Consider the following 8,496-nt stretch of genomic DNA (forward strand, 5'->3'; position numbering starts at 1 on the left):
TTGAGACCAGCCTGATCAACATGGTGAAACCCCGTCTCTACTAAAAATACAAAAATTAGCTGGGTGTGGTGGTGTGTGCCTATAATCCCAGCTACTTGGGAAACTGAGGCAGAAGAATTGCTTGGACCTGGGAAGCAGAGACTGCAGTGAGCTGAGAACATGCCACTGCGCTCCAGCCTGGGCAACAGAGCAAGACTTCATCTCAAAACAAAAAGAAAGAACTGACCTCCAGCTAACACAAAAGCCTGAGGTAGGTTTTAATAATGGTAATGATAAAAACAAAAATGGCCTTGCCTGACCCACAGTTTCCCATTATTTTTATACTCTGGATCTCAGCAAGAGAGGAACACACCCATTGCCTGACTGGTCTCTGTGGAGTCCTAGTTTCGAATACTAAAATACAATAGTTAAAAATTATATCTTAGGTCAACCTGAAGAATTTGTTTTTTTTTTTTTTTTTTTTTTTGAGACGGAGTCTTGCTCTGCCACCCAGGCTGGAGTGCAGTGGCCGGCTCTCAGCTCACTGCAAGCTCCGCCTCCCGGGTTCACGCCATTCTCCTGTCTCAGCCTCCCGAGTAGCTGGGACTACAGGCGCCCGCCTCGTCGCCCGGCTAGTTTTTTTTTTGTATTTTTTAGTAGAGACGGGGTTTCACCGTATTAGCCAGGATGGTCTCGATCTCCTGACCTCGTGATCCGCCCATCTCGGCCTCCCAAAGTGCTGGGATTACAGGCTTGAGCCACCACGCCCGGCAACCTGAAGAATTTGAAGGAAGCAGGCTTCAAGGCCAAAGTTGCTCCCAGGAAAAGGATTTATTTGTCACTCAAATGGGCTTGAAGGAAATGCCTTATAAGCATAATCCAGGAAAAGAGAAATTACTTTAGAGAAGCCATACTTGTCACAGACTAAATGAAAATTAATTTTTAATAAGAGAGAGCCAGACCAGAGGCTCCTAAGCCTTTAACTGGGCTTTATAGTAAAACCTGAGAAAGGACTTGCTTTTTTAATACATATTTTCAAGATCCGCATTTCACAAAATGACATAAAAATGCAGAAAGCTACAGCATTAGAGCAGCAGAGGGAAATGAACTTAGTAAAAAGCACTTTGAACATTTATCTTCTTTACTGAAGAAAGTTGCCTTAATGGGTATCATCATGTGGGAGATTTAGTTGAAGCAGAAGATGATATTCAAATCCCCAATGAGAAGAGACAAAATGCAATTGGTAGCACTCAATAAAGGGTTAGAAATGCAACAGGCACGGGGAGAGGGGTGTACCTGTTGTCGAGGGTGTCAGTTTCAAAGAGATCTGCACAGTGATCAGGATGGCTGGCTGTAGTGGTGTCTCCTGTAGGTTGACCTCAGGATGGTTGGCAAATAATGCCAATAATAGCTCCCATACTGAACACTGAACATCTGCTGTATGTCAGATACTGTACTAAACACTTCGCATGCACTATCTCAATTAGCATTGCCAGCAACCCAATGAGATAGTTACTTCTGTTGTACTTACTTTACAAATGAGTAAACTGGAGTTCCATATTACAGTCACACAGCTAGGAATTATAGAGGTGGGACTTGAACCCAGATCTATCTAAGTTGTGAGCCAACAATAACTCTAATGTCTCCCTGATCATCATCCAGCTCCAGGGTGTGTGAGTTTGACTGGAGAATATGAGATGTCCTGTTCCAAAATACAATGTCAAGAGACTTAGATAATCCTTATCCCAGGCAGGAGAGCTGGACAGAGAGGGATCTTATGTGTGTGTGTGTGTGGTGTGTGTGTGTGTGTGAGCACACATGGACACATGCTGTCATGCACATGCTCTGAGAGCAGTGAAGAAGACAGAGAGCCCAAATCCTGAATTTTAGTAAAGAGGGAAGCAGAGATGACGACACTGCTGACTGGACGACTCAATACACACACAACCTTGGGATGTCACCCACATGATCTGACACTGTTATCTTTGGGAAATGTCACAAGCAACTTTGTCTACTCTACTAAACAACAGCCTTCTGAAAGTCTAGGACCTTGGCTTCTTCATTTTTAAAAATTCCTCATAATGCTCCATAACAATCACATTCAGTCTAGGGCTTCACAGTTTACCCAATATTTTCACAGACACTGACTGGATCTTTACAGTAATTCTGCAAGGCTGCTGTTAGTGTCCTCACTTTATGTATGAGGAAGTGGAGTCCCTCAGGGCTGAAGAAACATGGCTAGGGTCACACAACGTGTGGAATTTCCACTTATGACCTCTTCCTTAGCTCCCCCAAGCACACATACCAATGTCAGACAATGTCCATGGCATCTCACAACGGATCTGGGACAGAGGAGGTGCTCAAGAAATGTTAGCTTCTGCCCTTACTTGCCGATTTATGACTTAAAATGTTTTCTTTCCACTAGATTCTGCCAGGTACCCCAGTATCTTCTACATTCTCAGAAAATTTACCATCGATATAAGGAAATATAATACATCTAATATGCAAAAGCCTGAGGATAATGACTGACTAATCTGTGGCACTAGCTCTAATGCAGTGACACTCAGCGGATGGTCCACAGACATCTGGAATGACCAGAAAAGGCTCCCTAGTGAACACTGGGAGGGCCTGGAAGAGCTAATCAATCCACACACCCACCCATTCTTTTTTGTCTTGGTCCCAGAAAGAGGAACGTCTGCTGACAAACTGTTTTGACCACCTTTTCTTGTTGTACTCAGGGCATCAGTCCCTTCCTTGTTCACAGGGTTGTATGCAAAGTGTCCTAGCCCTCCCCAACTACAAATTCCACCCTCAATCTGCACTGACAAGAGCATGACGTGGCGGAGTCTTTCATCAAGAGAGCAGTATGTAGCCTCACAAACACAGTACGGGCTGTGTCAACATGCATAACTCAGTTGCAGAACAAATAGTTGATTTTTTTTAGACCAAGTCAATAAGCTGCTTTTCACAGGGAGAAGAGGGACCAGGATAGACACAGTTTAAACTAGAAGACACTCTGCATTTTACCCTACATGTTTCCATTGTTCTATATCTTACCAGTGGTTGGTAGCAAGTCAAAGCAAAAACTGACATTTGGTGTTCCAGAGTCTTCTGGAAGAGAGCCAGCTAATGAATTACCAGATGAACAGCTTTTGGCTCGCTTATCAAGGACAAATCTTCTGCCAGCTGAGATGCTAAGATGCTCTAGCAATAGCAAACTAACAATAACAATAACAACAACAATAATTTACCAGGATGATTGCAAGAATACAGGACAGACAATTTTCTTTGTTGACTGTAATCTGGAAATATGTTTAGTTTTGATTTTTCATCCACATTGGATGCTCATAACATGACATTCTAAACAGAGGCATTTTAGGCTGGATATCAACTGAGAATTATTTTTATTCATCATTAATTTCATCAAAAACTTAACAGCTAATATAGATTTCATCAAATGATGAGGGAGATTAGCATGATGTAAAAAAATTCACAACAGGGCTCACACCTGTAACCCCAGCACTTTGAGAGGCAGAGGCAGGAGGATCGGATCACTTGAGTCCAGGTGTTCAAGATCCTGTCTCTATAAATAAATAAATAAATAAATGGTGGGGCACGCCTGTGGTTCCAGCTAATCCAGAAGCTGAAGTGGGAGGATCACTTGAGCCTGGGAGGTTGAGCCTGCAGTGAGCCATGATCATGCCACTGCACTGCAGCCTGGGTGACAGAGTGAGACCCTTCTTAAAAAATCACTATAAAGATGTATTTTATTCTACAAACCTCTTTTGCTCTGCCTTATAACACTACCGTTCATCTAATACTTAGACAAACTAAGGATAGAAGATTCAGGCTGAATTGTCCCTCCTCTCCACCAATACCCCCATACTAGTCTGAAATGACAAGGTAGGAGCTCCTCTCAGCAATATTTACAGACCATTCTTCACATAAAAGAATGTAAGAACTCTCAAAAAGCTAAATAAATAGAGTACTCTAAACAAGCCCTCTTCCTGTCCTCCTTTTCTCAGAAGTCTGCTGCAAAGGCTCTTGGTCAGTGCCACAGGCTGTTCTTTTATCTCAGTAACCAGAGTGCCTTTGCAAAGCTGGCCTGGAGGTCAGGTCTCAGGCTCACTCCCCGGTATTCAGTGAATTCTGAGTCAAGTCCAAGCTTGAGTCAGCTGCCTCCATTGTAAGTCTTTTGCACTTCGATGGATAGCTTGGTCCTTATGTCTTGAGGATTGGAATCTCCTGGGCAGGGATTGGATTTCACTTTCCATGTCTACAGTGTTTGCACTAAGGTTATTAATATATTCTCTACAAGAGGGATCATATTGAGAGCAAACTGAAATTCACATAACAAAGCCTGTGGCTTGAAGCTACACTGGGCCAAGCCCCCAGGGGGAGACTGGGTAACCCTGAGCAGCCAGTTACTCTTGGAGAGCATTGAGAAGTGTCCGAGTCTACTCTTTCTGGGACACGGCATCTTTCTATATTAGACCCACTCTCCCAGACTTCCCACCATACCTGGAGGTGCCCTGCAATGCCAATGAGGGAAAATGTAACCTGAGGAACAGTCATTTCCACCATGGTGTGCGGGACTCAGATGATTCTCTTTCCCAAATTTCCATTTAGAATTAATCAATGAATAATTTATACCAGGGTAAGAGTCAATAAGACTATTAAAGGAGCAGGCAACTGTAATGGAAAGAGCACACTCTCTAGGATCAGACCAGGATTTGACACTCAGTTCTGCTCTTTACTAACTCTGTGGCCTTAGGCAAGCACTTAGCCTACCAGTACCTCAGTTTCCTCCTCTGTCTCTGTACAATGGATATGATACTAATCAACAACCTTGTAAGGTATGCATGTAATACTAGAGGATAATATACATAAAAGGCCTTTTGTAGGCCCTTACAGAGAATGGGTATCCAACAAATGGCAGTTACTGTTATTAAACAAAGCAGGAGAGATGTCTGGGAACTTCTTAATGTCTTTCAAATCACAGCCCTAGGTGAATGTTTATACCTACTCTAGACAAGAGTTATCCTGTTCAAATACATCATCGGATCTACACATATGTTATTTTTTTTCATTGCTTTGTTTTGTTTTTTGAGACAGGGTCTCGCTCTGTTGCCCAGGCTGAAGTGCAGTGGCACAATCATGGCTCGCTGCAGCCTCGACCTCCCTGGGCTCAAGCAATTCTCCCATACCAGCCTCCCAAGTAGCTGAGACTACAGGTGCATGCCACCACGCCCGGCCAATGTTTTGTATTTTTCATAGAGGCAGGGTTTTGACATGTTGCCCAGGCTGGTGTTGAGCTCCTGGCTGGTGTTGGGCTCCTGGGCTCCCACCTCAGCCTCCTGGGTTGTTGGGACTACAGGTGCATGCCACTATGCCTAGCTAATTTTTGTATATTTTGTAGAGACAGAGCTTCACCGTGTTGCCCAGGCTGTTCTAGAACTTCTAGGCTCAAGCAATCCTCCCACCTCAGCCTCCCAAAGTGCTGGGATTACAGGTGTGAACCGCCATGCCCAGTTTATACATACGTTTTAATACTTTACTGCCTTCATATTTTTAATAATCCAAGTAAGGCATGACTGAAACTCTTTGTAAATGTTCAAGTATCATAGAAGGTGCAAAAATTCCTCTTGACCCCCATACAATTCCATTCCCTTCCCCTGAGGTAGCTGCTGTTTTCAGTTTGTTTTGGGGGGCCTTTATTATAACCAAGTACGCATATGAATACACATATTAAAATAAAGAATGTTGTTTTGTGAGTTTTTTTAAAGGAAAATGTGTATTTTGGATGTATGCTTTTGATGTTTTATTGAACTATAATATAAACATGGAAAAGTGAACATAGTGTACAATTGATGAAACATACCTAAACTGAACATACCTATGTAATTAGCCCTCATATCAAGAAATGCTGCCATCACCTCCAAAACCTCTCTTGTGCCCTGTTCCAGTCAATAAATCCCCACCAGTGGCCACTATTCTGATTTATATCAGCATAGATTAGTTTGGCCTGCTTTTGTACTTTATATAAATCAAATCACAGAGTGTACTGGTTTTATATTGCTATGTAACAAATTGCCACAAATACCGCAGCTTAAAACAACATAGATCTATTCTCACAGTTTCTGTAGGTCAAGACTCCAGGCACAGTGTGGGTGGATTCCCTTCTTAGGGGCTTATGGGGTTCAAATGAAGGTATCAGCCAGGGTTGTGATCTCATATGGGGCCTGGGGTCCTCTTCCGAGCTCACTGGTTGTTGGCAGAGTTCATTTCCTTGCAGTTAAAGGACAGAGGTCTCTATTTTCTTGTTGGGTATCAACCAGGGGTCACACTCAGCAACTAGAGGTCATCTACATTCCTTGTCACAAGGCCTCCTCCACTTTCAAGCCAGCAGCAGAGAATTTCTCTCCTATCAGTCTCCCTCAAGCTTCAGCTCTCCAACTTCTGCTTCTGCAAGCAATCCAGGAATATACTTTGCTTTTAAAGGAAGTCATGTGGTTAAATCAGGCCCACCTAGGTAATCTCCCTATTTTAAAGTAACTGATTTGGGACTTTAATTACATGTGCAAAATTCCTTTTCGGTGATAGCTAGATTAGTGTTTGATTCAATGACTGGGAGACGGTCTGTGTACACCAGGGTCATGAAATCTTGGAGGACCATTTTAGAAATCTGCCTACCACATACAGTATTTACTCTCTCAGGCTTTCTTCACTCAAAATTATGTTTATGAGATTCATCCATATTGTAAAGGGTTATAGTTAATCCATTCTCATTGCTGTGAAGTAGTCCATTGTGTGAATACACCACATTTTATTCACCCAACATTTATTCATATTGGTGGCTTTGTCCTAATTTTAAGTGCTGGGCTGTTATGAATAGTGATCCCATGAACAGGACTTTTGGTGAACATGTGTACATATAGATTGAACAAGAAATACACTTTTTTTCTGTTATAAGACCCTAAGAATTGGGGTTCTTTGTTGCCACAATATAATCCAACCTATTCTGACTCATTGAGAAAGCTGGGAATAGAATTAGTGCTATTACTAAAGGCAATAGATACTGCCATATTGCCATATTGCCCCTACATGTGGCATGTAAGCCACATGCTTACCAGCACATGGTATGATATATGTGTATATAATTGCATGAACTTTGGTCAACCTGAACTTCATCTTCTACATGTATAAAATAAGGACACTGCCCTGTGTAAAGATCCAGGAGAACATGCTTAACCCCCCTGCCTGCCCCAGCATGAACATTATCAAATCACACCATGGATATCCTGTACTGTGCTCTATTATTTCATGGAACTTATCACTCTTAGATATTCCACATGTTTACCAAACTTACAGTGTTTATTGTTTGCTTTCTATCTCTACCCACTAGGATATAAGCTTCTGCATGCAGAAGCTTTAGTTTAGCCAGTTTACTGATATATCCCAAAGGCCTAGAAGAATTTCTGATACATAGTAGGTGCTTAAAAATATTTGAGTGAACAAGTACGTGTTAACTCAGGGTATGAAATTTGATGATGATTATTATTAATAATAATAAATTAATTTCATAGTTATAGTGAGCATATTTTCTAAACAAAACAATTAGAACACTGACTGGAAAAAAACTTAGCTGAACTTAAATGTGGGGAAAGATTTAATTATGCATTTACACCCATGGAAAGTCCTTTATTTCACTTTCCCTACCTCATTTTTAATTTTATTTTACATAGTTGCATTATACATCATTTTTGGATACTCTTCATTCTTTCTGAACATTCCTATAAAATTGAGACTACTATAGAAAACTCAATATTTAAATTTGCTTCTTTCAAGGGCTTTGTACCACACAAAACCAATGAACGTTTTTGCAAATTCTGTCCTGAAATGTCCTCCCTCCTTTCTGCAATTATTGATATTCTGCTCTTCCTTCAAGATCAGAGTCATTTGGGGTCCACGGCAGAGTTGTCAAAGACACCCTTCTTTGATGATGGTAATATTCTTTATCTGCACTCTTCAATATGATGGCCACCAGCTGCATGTAGCTACTGAGCCCTTGAAATGTGGCTAGTGTGACTGAGGAATTTAATTTAATTTATTTATTTTAATTTTATTTTTTGAGACAGAGTTTCACTCTTGTTGCCCAGGCTGTAGTGCAATGGTGCGATCTCGGCTCACTGCAACCTCTGCCTCCTGGGTGGGTTCAAGCAATTCTCTTGCCTCAGCCTCCCGAGTAGCTGGGATTATAGGTGCCCACCACCACGCCTAGCTAATTTTTTGTATTTTTAGTAGAGACGGGGTTTCACCATGTTGGCCAAGCTGGTCTTGAACTCCTGACCTCAGGTGATCCACCTGCCTCAGGCTCCCAAAGTGCTGGGATTACAGTTGTGAGCCACTGCATCCAGTTGAGGAGCTTAACTTTAATCAATTTAATTTTAATTGAATTTAATTTCAAGTAAGTTACATTTAAATGGGCACAAGTGGCTACTGGCTACCATATTGGAC

Source organism: Trachypithecus francoisi, unplaced genomic scaffold (assembly GCF_009764315.1).
Source record: "Trachypithecus francoisi isolate TF-2019V2 unplaced genomic scaffold, Tfra_2.0 Lachesis_group6, whole genome shotgun sequence".
NCBI classification, from domain to species: Eukaryota; Metazoa; Chordata; class Mammalia; order Primates; family Cercopithecidae; genus Trachypithecus; species Trachypithecus francoisi.